The sequence below is a fragment of the Macaca fascicularis genome, chromosome 2 (genome assembly GCF_037993035.2).
Source record: "Macaca fascicularis isolate 582-1 chromosome 2, T2T-MFA8v1.1".
Classification (NCBI taxonomy): domain Eukaryota; kingdom Metazoa; phylum Chordata; class Mammalia; order Primates; family Cercopithecidae; genus Macaca; species Macaca fascicularis.
The window spans coordinates 532,174-550,440 of NC_088376.1; the positions used below are offsets into that span (position 1 = coordinate 532,174).

The window sequence follows — 18,267 nt, forward strand, 5'->3', positions numbered from 1 at the left end:
TCCGTCCAATACAAATCCACAGGCTCTTACTCTAGAAGCTTCTGCAGGGCCTGATGGACTGGCCTGGGGACAGAGGGTGCCCTCAGAGCCTCATGGTGCCGTCTGGTTTAGGAAGAGCACTTAGTCACCTAGATCTAGGATTTATGGCACTACAAGGGGACTCCTCACACTCGGAGCAGCATCCATCTGCATTCTAGACTTGGTTCTAGGCAAAGTATTTTGGAGCCTGTTGGTACCCTGTGTTCTGTTTATGTGTAAAACAAGTTAGAGTTATAACTAGTTAAAACCTATTTTTAAAATTTTGTCACAGAATATGGCAGTTGTGGTGGAGCCTGGCCAGAGACCCCCACACTCAGACGCTGTTGCTTGCTGGAGTTGCAGGCGTTGCCTGCATCGGCTGCCCCTCCCGGCGTGTCTGTGTTCTTGACACGGGCGCCCATCGAGGCTCGGCCTGTGAGAATCGTGCCACCGTTTGTCTCCGTGTTCCTCTGAGGTTCCGCAGACTTCACGGTCCCGTGGCAGAGCGTACGGTATCTGCTTGCATCCTGATTTCCCCAAACCCCAGGACAGACCAAGAGTTCCTTACACACAACTGCAGAGGGCCCCGTGGCGTGGATTTGCAGAGACACAGCCTTTCCCCAGCTTGGCCTTCGTCTCCAGAGTTGGCTTTAGGGTGATAGAAGCTTCCTTCAGACTGGGGGGCCTTGAAGCTTTGGTGCTAGGAATTCGGTGACCAGCACGGATGATACCCCGTTTCTCTGCATTTGTAGCAACAGTTGTTAACACGACCACGAGATGTACAGAGGAAGGAAAAAGGAGGTTTTATTTTCAGAGTAACACTCTGTGCTTTGGGAAATGTGGTCTTGGGGGAGCTGTAAGCACACGCCCCTCAGGAGGGGAGGAGGCCGCGGCATTACACGTTCCGGGGTTTGTTGGCTGTGTGTGTTCATCGGGCTCAAGGAATGTCTGAACGTTTACAGGGAAAGTGGGGTTTGTTCATCCGGTTCGTACAATGTCTGAACACTTACAGGGAAAGTCTAGCACACATGCAGTGAGTTAACCTGTAACATCCATGTTCGCCTTGGGGCAAGTGTAACATTTGAAATGAGGTGGACTGGGCGTGTCATGTACAAAGGTGAGCTGTTGGGCGCAGACGTTTATGCGCAGCCTCAGTCACAGCCAGGACTGGCTCAGGGTCTGCAGCCTGTGGCAGGAAAGGACACTCATGAGGCCATTCTGTCCAGTCGGGGCTGCCGGCAGGGTCCCAGGGTGGGGCTGTCTGGTCGACCGGCATCTGGAGTCCACCCAGGTCCAGTGGGCAGCGTTCCTCTACACCAGGCTTCTGATTGTGGAGGAGACTTCATGCTGGTTAACACACTGTACAGGAGTAATGTTGTGGGGCTTTGGGGTCCACCTTCCCTATGATGCCGGTTACATTTCTCTCCGGACCTCACAGCCACAGAGATTGCACCTCGTCTGACAGCAGGGGGTGCCATGTTGACATAGTAATTTATTGTATTAACCTTTTTATTACTATTTTAATAACTTTCTTTTTCTTTTTAAAGAGATAGGGTATTGCTGTGTTACTCAAGCCAGTCTTGAACTCCTGGCCTCAAGCAATCCTCCCACCTCGGCCTCCCAAAGTGCTGGGCTTATAGACGTGAGCCAGTGCGCCCAGCCTACAGCCACGTTTTTAAAACTCAGCAGTTTAAAAATCCTATTCCTTTTACCCCCTCAAGCAGGCTGGTTGGCCTTGTGCAAACTGGGGTGTCACGATCTTAGCCCCCCTTTTATTTTTCCCTTTGGCCTCAAATTCTGATGAGAACAGCAGTTACAAAATGGGCTTTAGGTGATCCTTCCGTTACTAAAGCCAGAATTCTCACCAGTTAGAGGTGTCTGTCCCCAGGATTCCAGAAAGCTGTTTTGAATCAAGCCCGTAGCAAATAAGTAAGGAACTAAACTCTTGGTCCTCTGCTTAGTACCAGGGGAATGGGTTAGTTGCTGATACCCTTTGATCTGTGCTCACGTGCTGCATCTCATCACGGGAAGCAGAGTCGCCCTGTGGAATAAAGCCCGGCTCAAGGTGGCGCGTCGAGACGCTTGGGGCTGTCAGTCCCTTATACAGCGGCAGACTTGGAGACTCAGTATCGCGTGCAGAGCCCAGGCAACCGGAGTGCATCCACCTTAGAGACCACATGGACGGTCGGCAAGGTGGATGTCCGGGCATATGGCCTTGACAGGCCCACTGCGAGGTGAATTAGGAATTCGTTAGCAAAGAAATCAAACTCGCCTTTGGGTCCCAACTACTTGGAAGGTTGAGGCGGGAGGATTGCTTGAGGCAGAAGGTCAAGGCCGCGATGAGCCGTGATTGTAATACTGCACTCTGGACTGGGTGACATAGCGAGACTCCAAGTCAAAAAAAAAAAAAAGAAAAACAAAAAAAACAAACCTTACTCTTCATAGCAAGAGGGAGAATTTATCAAAGTAACTGAAACAAAATCTTAGATGATGTAATTTCAGTGGCTAAGTGAGCTGTCCAGCCCACGTGGCTGGCTCACAACGCAACAGAGCCAGGTGCTGCTGCAACTGCCCCCCAACCACGATCGCTTGTGGACATTTTCTGTTTTCCCATATCTCCCTTTTGGATACGTAGCTCGCTACTTTATAGCTAAGCATCAGTAAAACAGGTTGTCTATTTTGAAAAGTAACTATTTTGTCTTTTAAGGACAGAAAATGAAGCAGGTGACAATAGCATGGCAACCTGGTGAATAGATTTAGAGGAATATTTAATACTTGGCACCACTCTGATCCCTTCTTCTCTCATGCTTAGTTACAGCTACCGCCTCCTAGGACAGAACACTTTGAGCTCTGTGAGTAGGAATTAAACATGTTCTAAATCAGAAGTTTTAGTTAAGCAGTATTTTATGTGAATGCCCAGATCCTAAGTGTTCACTGTACTGGTGTGTGGTGTTGAAGAAGGAACGAGGGCTTGGGGCCACGTCTATGGTGCAGCGTCCGGGTTCCCATATGTGAGATGAGGGCCATGAGACACGGCCTGGAAGGTTCAGACTGTGGGATTGAAGGGATCTACCCACTCCTGGAAAGCCTCAAGTCTAACTTGACTTGGGCTGGTTTTAGGGAGATGCTGGCAGCGCTGTCCACACAGGTCACTGGGAGGGGCTCTGGCACCGTCCCCGTCAGGTGTCTCATGATCAGCCCAGCTTGCTCATCTCAGAAGCTGTTGGTCGTGTTCTCGTTCCTGTTGTTCGTTGCGTGTTATTTAGGTTCTGTTCATGTGGGGACCTAGGAAGTTCCACAGTGGGAGGAGAGCCGCTGAGCCGCCTTCCTGCCTGGACGCCAGCCCCACGGAGGACCGTAACTGCTTGAGGTTGGCTTCTGCCCCCGGCCTCACCTGTGGAGGCATTGATGCAGTGGTACTTTCTAAGCTCCTGGGGCACACAGTGCTGTTGTGTGGATCCACAGGCCACTGTGGCGTCCAAGCACGTGCTCCCGGAGGAGAGGACTCTGCGGGCACTGATAGTGGGAGCTGGCTGAGAGTCCAGCGAGTTGAGACTCCCTGTGACGTGCACAGCTGCCATCTGCACAGCCCCTCCTGACGCCAAGATGGTTGTGCGATAAATGCACAAAGCACATCTCCAGCAAAAAGCCGCCGAGTGTCCACATCCAGGATATCCACCACGGTGGCTTTTTGGTGTTAATACGATGAATGTGAGCAGCAGGTGGTCTGCATTGAGTGTGACTGTGCCACTGCAGTTTTGTTCTCATGTCGTGATGAGCATGAACGGTTCCTGACGAGGGTAGGTAAGGATGCTGGGACCTGAGACTCTGCAGTATTGTAGCTTGAGGAACCAAGGAGTTTTTCTGTCTTGCAAACCTGTCAGGGAGGATGTTCCAGGCTGGTGACTGCTCCATGAGGTATTCAGAGATCCAGGTTTCTTCCCGACCCCTGCTCTGCGTTCCCAGGGACACGGCTGTCCTTGCCGTGGTTGGGAATGGGTGATTGCCATGCTGGCGGGGGAGGCTTAAGGTGAGAGTGGCCCTGATTTACCTAATCTACATAATGACAGGGAGCCTGGGAGTAAAGTGTAGCCATGGCCTGGAGGATGGATGATGGATGTTGGTGAACGACTGGCTGCACTCACCGCAGCTGGCCCAGGAATGGGGAAGGATGGCTGAGTATGCCGTTCAACGGTACCTGGTTCTTTCAGATTTGACTTCCTTATGGATTTTCTGCTGTAAAGAGGAGAGAGCCTGTGGTTCTAGGCCAAGCATCTCACTCATCTCATAGCATCTTGTATCCCTCAGCCAACATTTATGTCAAGTTTTAGAAGTCCTATCAAACTGGCAAGCATTTCTCAATTTGGTTTAACCATTGGATTTTATATCTGTGTCTGCATGTCTATTTTACATCTATGTGGTTATTTGACACTCTGTAGTACCTTTGTAATAGGTTCTATTTGGTGGAAGTTACTTTCAACAAACCCTTGCTGCTACTTGAATTTTCAAGGTTGCAAGTAGAAAGGAGAGAATAAAAACCACATCTTCTCTAATTTTAAAATGTGTTGTTTCTCAAATCACACCAGAAGTACAGATATTACAAATTACGAAAGCAGCCAGAATCAAGGTTAAGAGATTTCTGGGCGATTCTGGCTAATCAGCAGTATTTGCTGAGGTGTGTGCAGCAGAGCAACATGCCAAGAAGCCCGGGACGGGGGAGAGTTGGGAGGCCAGGCTGTGACTTCGGAGGTGTGTTGCCTCAGGGAGAGGAGCTAGATGTAGAGAGGATAAATGGCCACAGGTGTGACCACCGCCATCCTTGCCGCGGTACGGAGGCCTTTCTACAGGGGCCTTTGTGAGCTGAGTTAAAAATCGAAATTGAGAGAGTGCAATGCATTCTTAGTTTTTAAAATAAAATGCTAATAGAGAACGTTTTGTTTGTAAGAATGTAAAATGTTACATCTTTGTTTAGAATTTAAGAATAATAATTTGCTTCTGAGATCTTTGTGAGTGAGATTTGAAATCTTAAGTATGGTTTTTTCTTCCATGTTTTATACATATGCACGTATACACATATATGTAAGGTATATAAAAGGAAAATAAGCGTGTCTGTATTCACATTTATATACACTTCCATAATGTGTATACTTCCAGTCACACTTAGGTCTAAGAGACTATGACTTGACTTGATAACCATGAGAGGGTAATCGCGCCTCCTGCGTTCCAGGCCTCACACAGCCCGTGCCAGGTTTTGGAAGCAGGAGTTTGTCTGCAGCCACTTCGGGAAGCATGTGGTTGCCAGGATTGCCTAGAGCTCCAGGCTGTCTCCAGTCCCAGCCTCCCTGGGGTAGAAGCTGCCCTACCAGGGGCCTGGACATGGATGTTAGGGCCTGGAGCCAGGGACCGCTCCTGAAGCGGGGGGCTCCCCTCACGGCTGGGCATGAGAACCGAGGATAGGAGGCGGAACCAGCCTCGGGCCAGTGCACGGCCTCGCTGAAGTGCTTGCGGGAAGCCCCAGCTGCACTTTGCTGACCCCATAGACAGCACCTCACTCTGTGAGATCCCCCTGGCCCACCCCTCAGGTTCCTAAAATGATGAAGGTTTCCTGAGCTGTGAATTTTTAGGTCTAGGCTAAAAAGTCCTGGGACAGGCTCACAGGGTTCTTTATGTAGAAATGATGAGTGTGCTGGTGACTCAGAGCAGGCACTGCACCCTCACTCCAGGGTCCTTCGTGCCAGGTGGAAACGAGCGTGTGGGTCACCCAGAGTCCCTGCATCCTCACTCCAGTCACTGCTCTTTGGTTTCTTAATTAAAAGCCTAAAAGCCTTGATAATGAAAATGCATTCTCCCCAGAGAGTCGAGTTTCCGGTTATGGAGGCTCACCTGTAAATGCCGTGCCAGGTCAAATATGCTGAGATCTGGGCCAGGTCCTGCTTCCTGCCCACGGCCAAAGCAGGTACTTCATTTGGGAGGTGACCCAGGGGGATATCTGAGAGGCCTGCCGGTCCCCGAGGGATGAATCCGCTGGCCTTCACATTCTGCTCCGGCCTCCATCAGCTCCTTTCTACCTGCAAACTGCCTGCTTTGACGTTGCCATCATTGGAGATATGTTAGGGACTTAGTATGGGTTGACACCCATAGGACCAGCAGATCGTGGAAAGGTGGGAACCAGGGCTGGGAGGGTGGTGACCACGGCCAAACTGAGAACCGTGGTGGGCTGGGAGGTCCATCTTCTGTCTAAAGTGTTTTTCAAAATATAAAACATAGTGTCTCAGGAGCATGAGAGGGCAGGCCACAGACGGGGAGAACGCATCTGTAAAAGACTCATCTGAGAAAGGCTGTTATCCAAACCGTGCAAGGAACTCTCAAAACTCAACAAGAAAATGAACAACCTGATTAAAAATGGACCAAAGACCTGGACAGATACCCCAACAAAGAAGATACACAGATGGCAAATCTACACGTGGAAACATGACCGGCCTCTTATGTCATAGGGTGAGGCGTCACTGTGCACCCATCGGCCTGGCCAAAACCCGAACTCCGACACTGCCGCGTGCTGGTGGCTGTGTGGGCATCAGGACCCTCACTCATCACTGGGGGAAGTGGGGCAGCTGCTGTAGGAGGCAGCGTGGCGGTTTTCCGTGGAACTAAGCTCTCTGACCACAGAAGCAATCACAGTCCTGGACGTTTACTCGGAGGAGCTAAAAGTTTACTTCCATGCGGAAATGTGCACACAGACGTTGACAGCAGCTTTATAATTGCCAAAACTAGAAAGCAACCAAGATGCCCTTCAGCAGGTGAATGGATAAACTGTGGTATGTCAGATACTGGGATATTATTCAGCACTAAAAAGAACTGGACCCCTAAGCCATGAAGACAAGGAAGGATCTTAAATGCATGTTGCTAAGTGAGACTCCAATCTGGAAAGGCTGCCTGCTGTCCGAGTCCAACCACAGCACAGTCTGGAAAAGGCAAAGCTGTGGAGACAGTCAAACAGTCAGTGGCTGCCAGGGGCTGGGGAAGGGAGAGATGAATGGGAGGAGCATAGGGGATATGGAAGGTGGGAAACAACTCCAGGTGGGGCTTTCATGGGGGATGCATGCCGTTCCACGTCTGTGAAACCCACAGAGTGAGCAGCAGCAGGCCGAGTCCTCGTGTGAGCTGTGAACTGTGGGTGGTGGTGCCGTGTTGATGCGGGTCTGTCGGTCGTACAGACATGCTGGTCTGGTGAGGGCAGGAGAATGATGGAGGCTGTGCCTGTGCTGGGAAAGGAGATAGGTGAGGACTCTCTGTACTTTCCTCTTGATTTTGCTATGAACCAAAAACTGCTTTTAAAAATGTCTATTGAAAAGACAAACAAAAGAGTGCTGGCCAGACAACCTCTGTGTGAGGGTGTGGCCTGTGTTCTACATTCAGAATTTCCGTTAGAATACACACATCTAAATTTTTCAAAGTTAAACCTTTGCATTAAGTAACTCACTACCAAGTTACAGGATCAGCTTGAGCGCTGCCAGGATGGCCAGGATCCTGTATCCTGACAGGCTTCTCCCCTTGCAGGTGCAGTTGACGTCCATGGCCACATCCCAGTAAGCAGCAGGGCTGGAATCAGGAGTCAGGCTTTGTGGGACAGAGAGGAAGTGAGATCTGTAAGCACGTGGCTGAGGGCCGGCAGGGGGGAACCCATGGCAGGGGGCCGGCAGGGATGACTTTTTGATCAGTTTTCCTTATCGCTGAGGCCTTCCTAGACTTGGGGAGTTGGAGTCCCCACTCTCGGGTGCCTCAGAAACCAAAGGCTGCTCGTAATCCTCAAGTTCCAGATGCCTCAGGGGAGGTACCTGGGTTGTTGGGTGCAGTTCCGTTATTTGCTGCTCGGTGCGATTTGCCCACAGCATTTCTGGTTGTTTTTAAGAGCTGGTGTTTGAGCTGCTTATAATCACATATGGATGTCGATCTACCAATAAAAGTTAAGAGCAGAATTTTAGTTCAAAGAGTTGTGAAAATGCTCAAGGTCGTGTACTAATGTATACATTACATTTGTGGAAATATCTAAAAGTCCAGGATTTATATTAAACACTTCTCTTGATTTTTGTGATATCTACCTGTCATTTTTCCATTTGATTAATAGATGTCAGAGGGCTTAAATTTTGAGTGCCTGAATTCACTGAAACTAAAACTTCTTACATCAAATGTAATTGAACTGAACGTAGCCAACAGTGCATGCTTTTATAAGTACTGATTAAAATATATATAAAAACACATATCCATGAACATGCAGATGGGGGCAACATGTTAAACCATGGAAGTAGAATTAGTATTGTTTTCTGAGAAGACAAATTTTTAAAAAGCTAAGGGGTCTTATAACTTTCTAGTTTCCAACTTATTTACCCTAAAGTGGAAGATTGACAGCAGCAGAAGAGGAGATCCTGCGCCAGTGCAGGCTCTGGGAGCAGCGGGGTGAGTGCTGGAAGGAGCTGGCTGGAGGTAGAGCCAGGGAGGTGCTCAGACAGGCCAGGACGGCCTCAGGGCACGCAGCTCAGTGAGTGAGAAAAGGTTCACATTTCTTGGAGAGCCCTTGTCTCTGCCCACGGAAAACCCAAACTCCTTCCAACGGGGATGTGCATCTCATGTAAAAGTTGTTACTCCCAGAAAGAAAGCCAGTGGATGTAGAAATTTTATGTATGCAGAAATAATTTCAAATTTCTTTCTAACCTTATCCTTTTCTTCCCCCATCTTAATGTGTGGTGACTTTCTGCAGGTGACGCACACATCTTAGGAGAGCGCTGTATTTCAGTTCCTGTTGGCTCTGTTGTGACTTTGTGGTGTCCGATGTTCTTGTTCTGAGGTTCTGCCCAGAACGTGGCTCCTCCCTGCTGAGCGTTGCTTGTTGAAGGCCCGTGTGGAAACTTTCCCTGTAAGCTCGTTGCCCACAGCAGTCTTGGTTCAGAAATCTTTAGACCTCCTGAGACTCCACACAACCTTCTAAACTTTCTAGCGTGACCTTTTCATTTTACTGTTCTCCACTAACTCAGATGTTTTCCAGAATGTAAGTAATCTGCTGCATGCAGGGTGGGGAGTGCCCTCCGTTGGCTCTGGGGAGAAGCATCCCTGTTTCTCCGGGCGGAGCTTCCCGCCCACCATGGTGTGCTCCAAGACGCAGCAGGGTTCCTTGGCAGAAGTAACCGTCGAAGGCCCGTGTCTCCGTGGCATGGTGGCTGTGGGTATGCGGCCTCGCGGCCATACCGGCCCCTCCCCATCAATGGCACCACGGAGAGGAGCAGGGGGAGGCCTGGGATCTGTCTCCAGAGTCACAGCTGTGCTTCCGAGACTGCGTCGTCCGTTTGTAACTAGACATGCAGAGAAAGTGTTGGAGATCAGCAGGAGACGGTGTCTGTCCCTAATGAGCTCAGGCATGCCCTTGAGAGGGTCAGGTTTCTGTGCGGCTGATCTGGACTCAGCCTGGCTGTGGCAGTGCAGGTGACTGCTGGGCTTTGGCAAGGCTGCACCCACTGTCCGTCTGAAATGGCCCCCTTCCCTGGCTCACGGTGCCAACTGGGTGCCCAGGCCTGTGTGTGTGTCGGGGAAGGGGTGGGTGGGGGTCCTACTTTATTGCCGTATCCAATGGCACGCGGGGTCAGCACTCAGGAAACGTGTGCTGTGTGGGTCAGCGATTGAGTTCAGAAACCTGGAAAATTCAGCAGTGTAGGCTTTGGGCATGACCCGTCCAGCCTTCGGGCTCTTTCTTTCTCTGAATTTCCTTCCATGGCATCCTCCTCATCCCAGGAGCCCCTGTCCCCGTATGGCTGTTGGCAGCTTCACAGGTTCCTCTGCCTCCCCTCCCAGGCCCTGGAGTGGCTGGGACAGCTAGTGGCTGTGCAGACCCCACAGCCAGTAGATCGTGGGTGCCAACGCCTTGGGCCTGGGTTACCTGAGTCAAGGACTCCAGTACATGGCTGAGCTCACCCCGAATGTCTGGATCAGAAGGCCTTGGGTTGCAGAAAGGTGGGAGTTCGATATCGAAGGACAGCCTCCAAAGCAGAAGGGGAAATGGCTGTGCTGGATGGGCAGCTAGAAGAGTCTGTGCACAGCCTGGGACCCAGTGCAGACACAGAGCTGACATGGGCAATGCAGTGACACGGCCACCGTGGAAGTGGGCAAAGTTATAGGCTTCAGATCGATATGGAGGGGCTGGTCTAAAACAATCCTCTGTTTCCTTTAATCCTAGCAACTGCTGGCTTTTGGGGTGGGGGAGTGAGATCTGTGGTGGCCGCGAGGAGAGACAGGGATTTTAATTAAACCCCTCTTTCTGGGAGAGGGGAGTAGCCGTTTCTGTAGGGCAGTGAGCATCGTCATCTCAGGCAGCTCAGGCTGCTGTAACGGAACATCATTGACTGAGTGGCTTATGAAAAACAGGAATTTGTTTCTCACAGTTCTAGCGGCTGGAAGGCAGGATCAGGGTGCCGCACGGGTGGATTCTGGTGTGGGCTCCTTCCTGGTTGGCACACACCTTCTCTCTGGCCCTGACACAAATGGGAGGGTGAGGGATTTGCTGGGTCCCTTTCTGAGGCACAAATCCCATTCAAGGGTCTCCAGCCTCGGGAACTCATCACCTCCCAAAGACCTCCTGACAGCATCACATTGAGGGTGAGGATTTCAACCTGTGTTTTGGGGGGCAGGCAGTTCGTAATCTTCACCCGCTTTGTGTATTTCTGACTCAACATTGAGTCTGCCTTTGGCTCTCCAGGGGACAGAGCCTGTGTGGACACTGAGCAAGGTCAGAGCTGCAAGCATGTGCACATCGGGGGCAAGGGAGCTGCCAGGGGTGTGAGAAGGGGGTTTCAGCGTCAATCGGAGCTGCTTTCCTGGCAAATGTACTCATAAGCTATCCTGGCAACATTTGCTTTTCACGAAGAGTCGATGAGGCAGTGGGGGCAGCAGGCGGTGTTGCCAGAAGCTTGGAACTGATGGGCAGCAGAGAAGGGGCAGAGGCCATGACCTTGGGGTGGTCAGCAGTGCCAGGTGTCTGCCCTCCAGGTCTCAAGTCTGTGATTGTGCAGAGACTGAGCAGACCGGGGCTTGCCGGCCAGTGCGGCTCTCATGCAGGTGATTATCGGGGTTGCCTTCTATGTAATGTTCCCTCAACGCCATCCCCCCCCCCCACCAATTTCTGTAACTAGCAGAAATGATGCTGCGTTTCCTTGATGAAGCCTTGAGTTTCCCGTGGAGATGTAGGAATAGCACGATTTGGCTCACGTCAAAATACTTTGCAGTGAAGCTGCACGGAAGAGGATTCTAGGCTTCCATTTGACGTTTTCAACAATGCCTGAGTGTTACAGGACCGTCTTGCTTGTTAAAAAGCACCAGATGAAAAAGGCTACTGGTTAATAAAGGAGACTTTTTACATTAGCACAGAGAGGGTGGCTTGAGATAAATTCAGCGTAACATAGGTGTGTTTGTAAGCCGTCAAAAGGACCATCTCTCTGCTGGCGACACATGTTTTCCGGTATTGGTTTTGTTCTGAAAAAGGATGACTGGCATTCGGCAGAGTCATTCCAGAATTCACCTGGAAGGTGTCCACATGGTGCCTTTTCTCCTGACATTCTGGGCACCACGAGGAATCATTCCTGTCTTCAGCACTAGCAGGAGACTTTTCCTGAACACCTGCTCCTCTTTGGCGTTGTGGGTGTGAAGGGGTCAGAGTGAGCCTGTCTTCATGGAGCTTTCAGACACCATGGGGATAGTGTGGCACAAGTGTCGGGCTCAGGGGGGACGGAGGCTTTCCCCCAGAAAACAGCTGCCGATTCCAGGATGGTCCTCGACGCCTCCTCCCTCTGTTCCTCTGCGTCATGTTTGAATTAAGGCTGTTCTATCGTAGCGGGGGTGTCATGTTAACTGGAAGTGTGCTTTTTTACTGGGCAGTAAGTAAATTAATGGTACATTTTCCAAGGACAGCGAGGTTTGATTTGATGAATCCAGTGGGGGAAAGGAGAAGGGGCTTGGCTGTGTGGGGACGTGTGTGATGGGAGCAGAATGGAGCAGCCATGCAGGCTGTTGGGATGGAGGGGCCACGCCCGCATTTCCATGGGGTCCGTCGCTGTTTGTGCCACTAGACCTGAACCTCTGTCTCTGCAGTAGTAACGCATCATTCACGTCCCAGCAGGCCAAGTCCTCAGGAAAATGGGGCCAAAAAGTAGAAAACCATGACCGTAGAAGGTAACGGCACATGACTGAGCTTTCTGGGTGGTGCGTCCTTGTGATAAAAACAGTCCTGAGCTGAACACCAGGATGAAAACGAACCGTCCTCCGTGCTGAAGGCGGAAGAGGTGTGCTTGGCTCTCCGCAGTGCCTGCCTGTTTGGGCGGTGATTACTACAGGTCACACGTGCTGTACAGGAGGAGGGCAGTGAACTCTGGAGCCAGGCTGGCCGGGTGCAAGTCCCAGCTCCATAGCCAGTCTGTGATCTGGGACAATTCACCTATGTCCTCTGCCTCTCGGTTTCCTCCTCTGTAAAAGGGGGGTAATAGTCGCATCTATCTGAAAGGGCTATGTGAGAATTAAACGACCTTGTAAATGTAAGGGGCTGAGAACAGTATCTGCTCTTGGTGAGCAGAAGGATGACCAAGGAGGTGACCAGCAAAATACCCCTTTCGAAGCCTCAATACTGTTCCATAGTGAGCAAAGACACAGCTCCTCTATGGACGAAGCCATTAATAGTCGATCCTGGCAGGCAGAGTGCAGATTCCTTCGAATCAGAAATTTGAACTCGGGCCAACGACTGCTGTACTGATTGAGTAAATCTTAGGATTTGTTGTTAATGGTAAAGTCTACAAAAACAGAAACAGTCTGAAGGAGTTTGAGAGGGTGTGGGCTCAGCTGCAATCTCTCCTCCCAAGGCCGTTGGTTAACATCATCTCCAGCCCTGTGGAAAGACAGCAGCAGTGAAGAAAATGTCGGACAAACATTTGGTGTGTTTGTACACTTCTCCCAGAAATCCTAAATGCTTTGCATGTTTCAGCTAATAATTCATTAAAATGGATTATGCTGACCATTTTATAACCTACTTCACTGCTCTCCTGTCTAAATCCATCCCTTTGTGACACATTTTTTACACTTGGCTCATTTTTTCAATTGTGTTTGCTGTCTTACTGCCATGTAAAGGATAAACGTGCATGTCTATGTTGATTTGACGGAGACAGCTAATGCTAAATATGTCTCTGTTCCTTGAAGGGTGACTTGTGATGGTGTCATTTAAGTCTCTTACTTTTTCCCCTTGAGTCAGCAAAATATTCCATGTTACTTTGAGCAAAACTTGCTCACTAGTGTTATGGAGGGTATAAAAGCAAATGGAATAAGTTTCCTGCCTTCAGGAGGATTGAAATCTCAAAGTCGGTATGACAGCATGGATGGGAGTCAGCTCAGTTTGCAGCTTTTAAAACATGTTGGAATCTTTCCTCTGCCACTTTTAATGGTGAGACCCTGAGCAAATCCTTTCCACAAGCATCAGGCTCCCCATCTATGACATGGAAGTAAAAATAGCAATCTTGACAAAATTGTGATGACTACAGACGTGTACCTAACCTCTTATTTACCGCCTCCCGATAGAAGATATTGTAACTCATCCCATTTGAGAGCAGGTGGTGATCACCCCATCCTGTGAGATTCAAGTATAATAATTATCTGGAATCCCCCATCTGCAGGCGAGGAAGACCCAGCAGCCCTCACAATGTCTTCTGGAAACTGGATTTTGTTTGAAGGGTGAACTGACTCCAAGTTTCTTCTGTTTTCACGTATTGTCCTTCCTACGTGTCTCCTGGGGTTTTTCCCTACCTCCCAATCTACATTAACCTGATAACAGCCAGCTATGTTTTCTAGAATTCCCCTAAATTGACTCATGCCAAATACTGAATACAGTAGATTGGGAGGGTTCATTAAATCACGATAGAGCATCCTAAAGAAGGAAAGTAGACACCTTTGTTCTTAAAGGGTCTTCAGCCATCCCACCCTGGAGAAGGTTGCTGATTGCCTCTTCTCCTCGGGCAGTCTTGTTACTATGCATCACTTTTTTTTTTTTTTTCCTGAGATGAAGTCTCTGTCACTCAGGCTGGAGTGCAGTGTCATGATCTTGTCTCACTGCAACCTCCATCTCCTGGGTTCAAGTGATTCTCCTGCCTCAGCCTTCCGAGTAGCTGGACTACAGGTATGTGCCACCACACCCAGCTAATTTTTGTATTTTTGGTAGAGACAGGGTTTCACAATATTGGTCAGACTGGTCTTGAACTCTTGACTTCGTGATCCATCCACGTTGGCTTCCCAAAGTGCTAGGATTACAGGCGTGAGTCACTGCACCCGGCCTGCATCACTTTTTATGCCTCGTCTTCATCCTTACAGCTTCTCCTTCCTAGGGGCCTCAATTCCCAACCCTGGAGTAAGGGTCACAACTGTCCATCTTCATGCAACACAGCTTCGTTCCCCTTCTTCTCCTCCCCACCATGCCCTATGGGCTGCTTTTCTACAACCAGAATGGAGACCCAGGGAGATCTGCTAAACTAAGACAGTTCTCACCCCTGGGAGAAAAATCTACTTCCCAGTTCTCAGTCCTGCTAAACTATTGTTAAGATAAAGAAGGACCATGATAAATCCTATTGGCTAAGAGAAGAAGATTCTCCAGGTTGCCATAGGACAAGAGAGGAAGTGACAGAATCTGCAGCCATTTGGTCGAATATGTGATATGTGAGTCATTCTGAGGAATACGTTAAAATTCTGTACTCAGGTCTTGGAAAATGATATTGCCAGTAGAGGGAAGAATGTAACAAAAAACCCAGGCAGAAAACAAACAAGTGTGTGTGGAGAAGAACAATAATGTGATGTGAATGAAGGGTTCGGTGTCATGAGTGAGAAATGGCTGACCGAAAGTAGGGAGATGCAGAGAGGAAGATACCACGGGAAGACTGAACATCACATTAAGTGATTTAGGTGATTCTGCCTGCAGTGCAAATATTTTGGGCTCTGAAGTGAAGTCATCAAAAGGTTTACGTCTGTAATGGAGGATTGGTCTAGATAGCCTCTCAGATCCCACTCGGCTTTGAGATCCTTGATTCCGGGTCACACCTGCGGGTCTGGAGGGCAGTTCTTCAGGGTCATGAAGGAAGGATTCCAGGAGGCTGGAACATGAAGGACATTCAGGTGACCACATCACGAGATCAAGTGGGGTAACAAGAGCCTGAACTAGAAGGAATGCAGTGTAAATATGAAGAAGAGGAAATGGGAAACTGACTAGAAACGATAAGTAGAGAAAAAGGGAAACGTGTGATTCCAAGGTTTAGAACAGTATTTGTAAGTTACAGTCCCACAACTTCTTTCATAAACAGTATCTAAGAGAGTCATTTTAAAAAGAATAGCAAACTTCCAAGTTCCACTGAAAGACATCAGCATCTCTGTGGAGTGAATTGGGGAAAGAGAATGAAGAAGTCTGTTCAACTTTTAGATATACAAAATGTGAATTGAATTGCATGAGTGACACCAACAATGTGAAGATATTTAACAGGAGCTCTTTTTTCCCTTTTTGGCCTGTAGTATTTAATCCTTCTATCATCATTATCGTCCTTTCTCTAATTTAATGTCTTTGAACCTTTCTTCAAAAATCCACTATGTATAGGTAACACGTTTGTGAGATTATTACTAGACCCTCTAGGAGGTTTCATTAACCCAGTTTTGATAGTTCAGGTAAGTCCTCCACCATTTTTTTTTCCAAGTTGTCTTAGCTCTTTTGGGTTCTTTAAATTTCCAGACACATTTTGGAATCTGCTAGTTCATTTCTACTGAAAAAAAATAAAATAAAATAAAATAAAATGCTGGGATTTTGATTGGAATTGCATTAAACCTCTGATCCACAAGGGCAGAACTGACATCTTAACAATATTGAGCCTGCTGATCCATGAACACAGTATATCACTTCATTTATTTAGTTCTTTAATTTATCTCAGCATCACTGCCTGCTTTACAGTGCATAGATCTTACACATCTTTTGTCAGATTTAGTCTTAATATTACTTTGTAAATTTCCATTTCCAATTATTTCTTTGCCAGTGTATAAAGAGATAAATACTGCTTATGGAAAGTTTGCAAGATACAAGCTAAACACAAACTCACTTATTAGTAAGTAATTTATTATTATTAGTTTTAGTGGATTTTTGTGATTTCAGGAGATTTTCCACACGGGTGATCACGTCACCTGCAGATACAGATAGTTTTAAATCTTATTTTCTAATAAGGGTGCATTTTATGTGTTTTAACTTGCCTTATTGCACTGACTAGACTCCAAAAAAATGCTGAAAAGCAGTGAGAAAAAAGTCATCAGGTGGGATGGTAAATACAGCCCTTGTTCTTCCATTTTGACCTGAAGCACCCAGTGTGATCATTTTCTCATTTGATTTTTGTGAGGACTTTTTGTTTCCTTTTTTTCCTTTATTTTTTTTAAAAATACACTTTATCTTTTAGGCAGTTTCACGTTCACAGAAAAATTGAGGGAAAGGTGCAGAGAGACCTTCTATATGCCTTCCCTTCCCCCACGTGCACAGCCTCCCCAACTAACAACACTCCTGCCCAGAAGGAGCATTTGTAATAATTGAAGAACCTACGTTGACATATTGTCACCCAGAGTCCACAGTTTACATGAGGGCTCCGTCTTGGTGCTTGTTCTATGGGTTTGAACAAATATGTCATGACATGTATCCACCATGATAGCATCGTACAGAGCAGTTGCACTAAAATCCTAAAAATCTCCGTGTTTCACCTCCTCATCTCTCCCTCTTCCCAACACCTGGGAAGCACGGACATTTTCACTCCATAGTCTGGCCTTTTTCGGGATGTCCTTTAGTTGGAAGCTTACAGTATTTAGTCTTTTCCGAGGGGCCTCTTTTGTGTAGCCGTGCATGTTTAAAGTTCCTACGTGTCTTTTCATGGCTTGACAGCTCACTTCCCTTCAGTGCTAAAGAATATTCCATTGTTTGGATATATCACAGGTTATTTATCCACTCACCTAGTGAAGAACATTTTGGTTTCTTCGTTGCCTCCAAGTTTGAGCAATTATGAATAAAGCTGGAATAAAATTAGCAATTATGATTAAAGCTTCTATAAATGTCCATGTGCAGGTTTTTCTGTGAACACAAGTTTTCAACTCCTTTGGATAAATACCTAAGAGTGCAATTGCTGGAGCACATGTTAAGAGGATATCTCGTGCCCATCAATGATACACTGGATACACAAAATGTGGCACGTATATACCACGGAATACTATGCAACCATAAAAAAGAATGGGTTCCTGTCCTTTACAGGGACATGGATGAAGCTGGAAGCCATCATTCTCAGCAAACTAAAAGAGGAACAGAAAACCAAACACCACATGCTCTCACTCATAAGTGGCAGTTGAACAATGAGATCACATGGACACGGGGAGGGGAACGACACACACGGGGGCCTGTTGGGGGGTGGGGGCAAGAGGAGGGAGGGCATTAGGACAAATACTTCATGCATGCAGGGCTTAAAACCTAGATGATGGGTTGACAGGTGCAGCAAACCCCCATGGCACATGTATACCTATGTAACACACCTGCATATGTATCTAAGAAAAAGTAAAATGTAAAAATAAAAAATAGGGAGTATAGTTTGGTAAGACAATGTGATAATTTTACAAACACAAAACATGTCATACCCACTTCCCCACCTCCCTCAAGTGCTTTCAACAGCATCCTGTTGCTGTTATTAAGAGAATAAAGCATCTACCATCATCTCCCAGCCCCTGCCTGCCTGCCTTCATTCTTGTCTTGTGCCACTTTCTCCCGTGTTTACTTCCTTGCACGTGCCTGTTTCCTGCTGCAAGAGGCATTCCGCACGCACCCCCATCTCTGTTTAGACCGTGGTGTCCCTACACTCCACCCCCCTCAACAAGCAACCTCTACTTCTCTCCAGACTGCAAGGGGATCATACCTTCCAGAATGCATCGGTTTTCTACCTCTCATCCCAAGATACGCCAGATTCTTTTACAGCATAAATTTAGAGAACCCCGCTTCCCTTTCTTTGGTGCGCTTTCCTCAATTCTTCATCAGAAACCCATTAGACTGATTGTCATATTAGTGCCCATTCTCCCCATCAGGCCGCAAGTTCGTGTGAGCAGGGGCCACAGTCACGTTGGTGAACCACGGTATTCTCAGTGACTATCCATGTGCTTAGAAAGTATTTGCTGAATGAGTAAATG

General features: G+C 48.0%; 1 long non-coding RNA gene across 1 annotated transcript in view; it reads right to left on the reverse strand.

Moving 5' to 3' along the window:
* Positions 1 to 17,591, reverse strand: part of LOC135969577 (uncharacterized) — a 36,870-nt gene extending 19,279 nt beyond the window's left edge. The window contains exons 1-2 of the long non-coding RNA XR_012430393.1: positions 17,053 to 17,591; positions 5,902 to 12,934 (exon numbers count right to left, since the gene is read on the reverse strand). This is a non-coding gene — a long non-coding RNA (uncharacterized lncRNA). The remainder of the gene's footprint in view (positions 1 to 5,901; positions 12,935 to 17,052) is intronic.
* Positions 17,592 to 18,267: the final 676 nt, after the last annotated feature.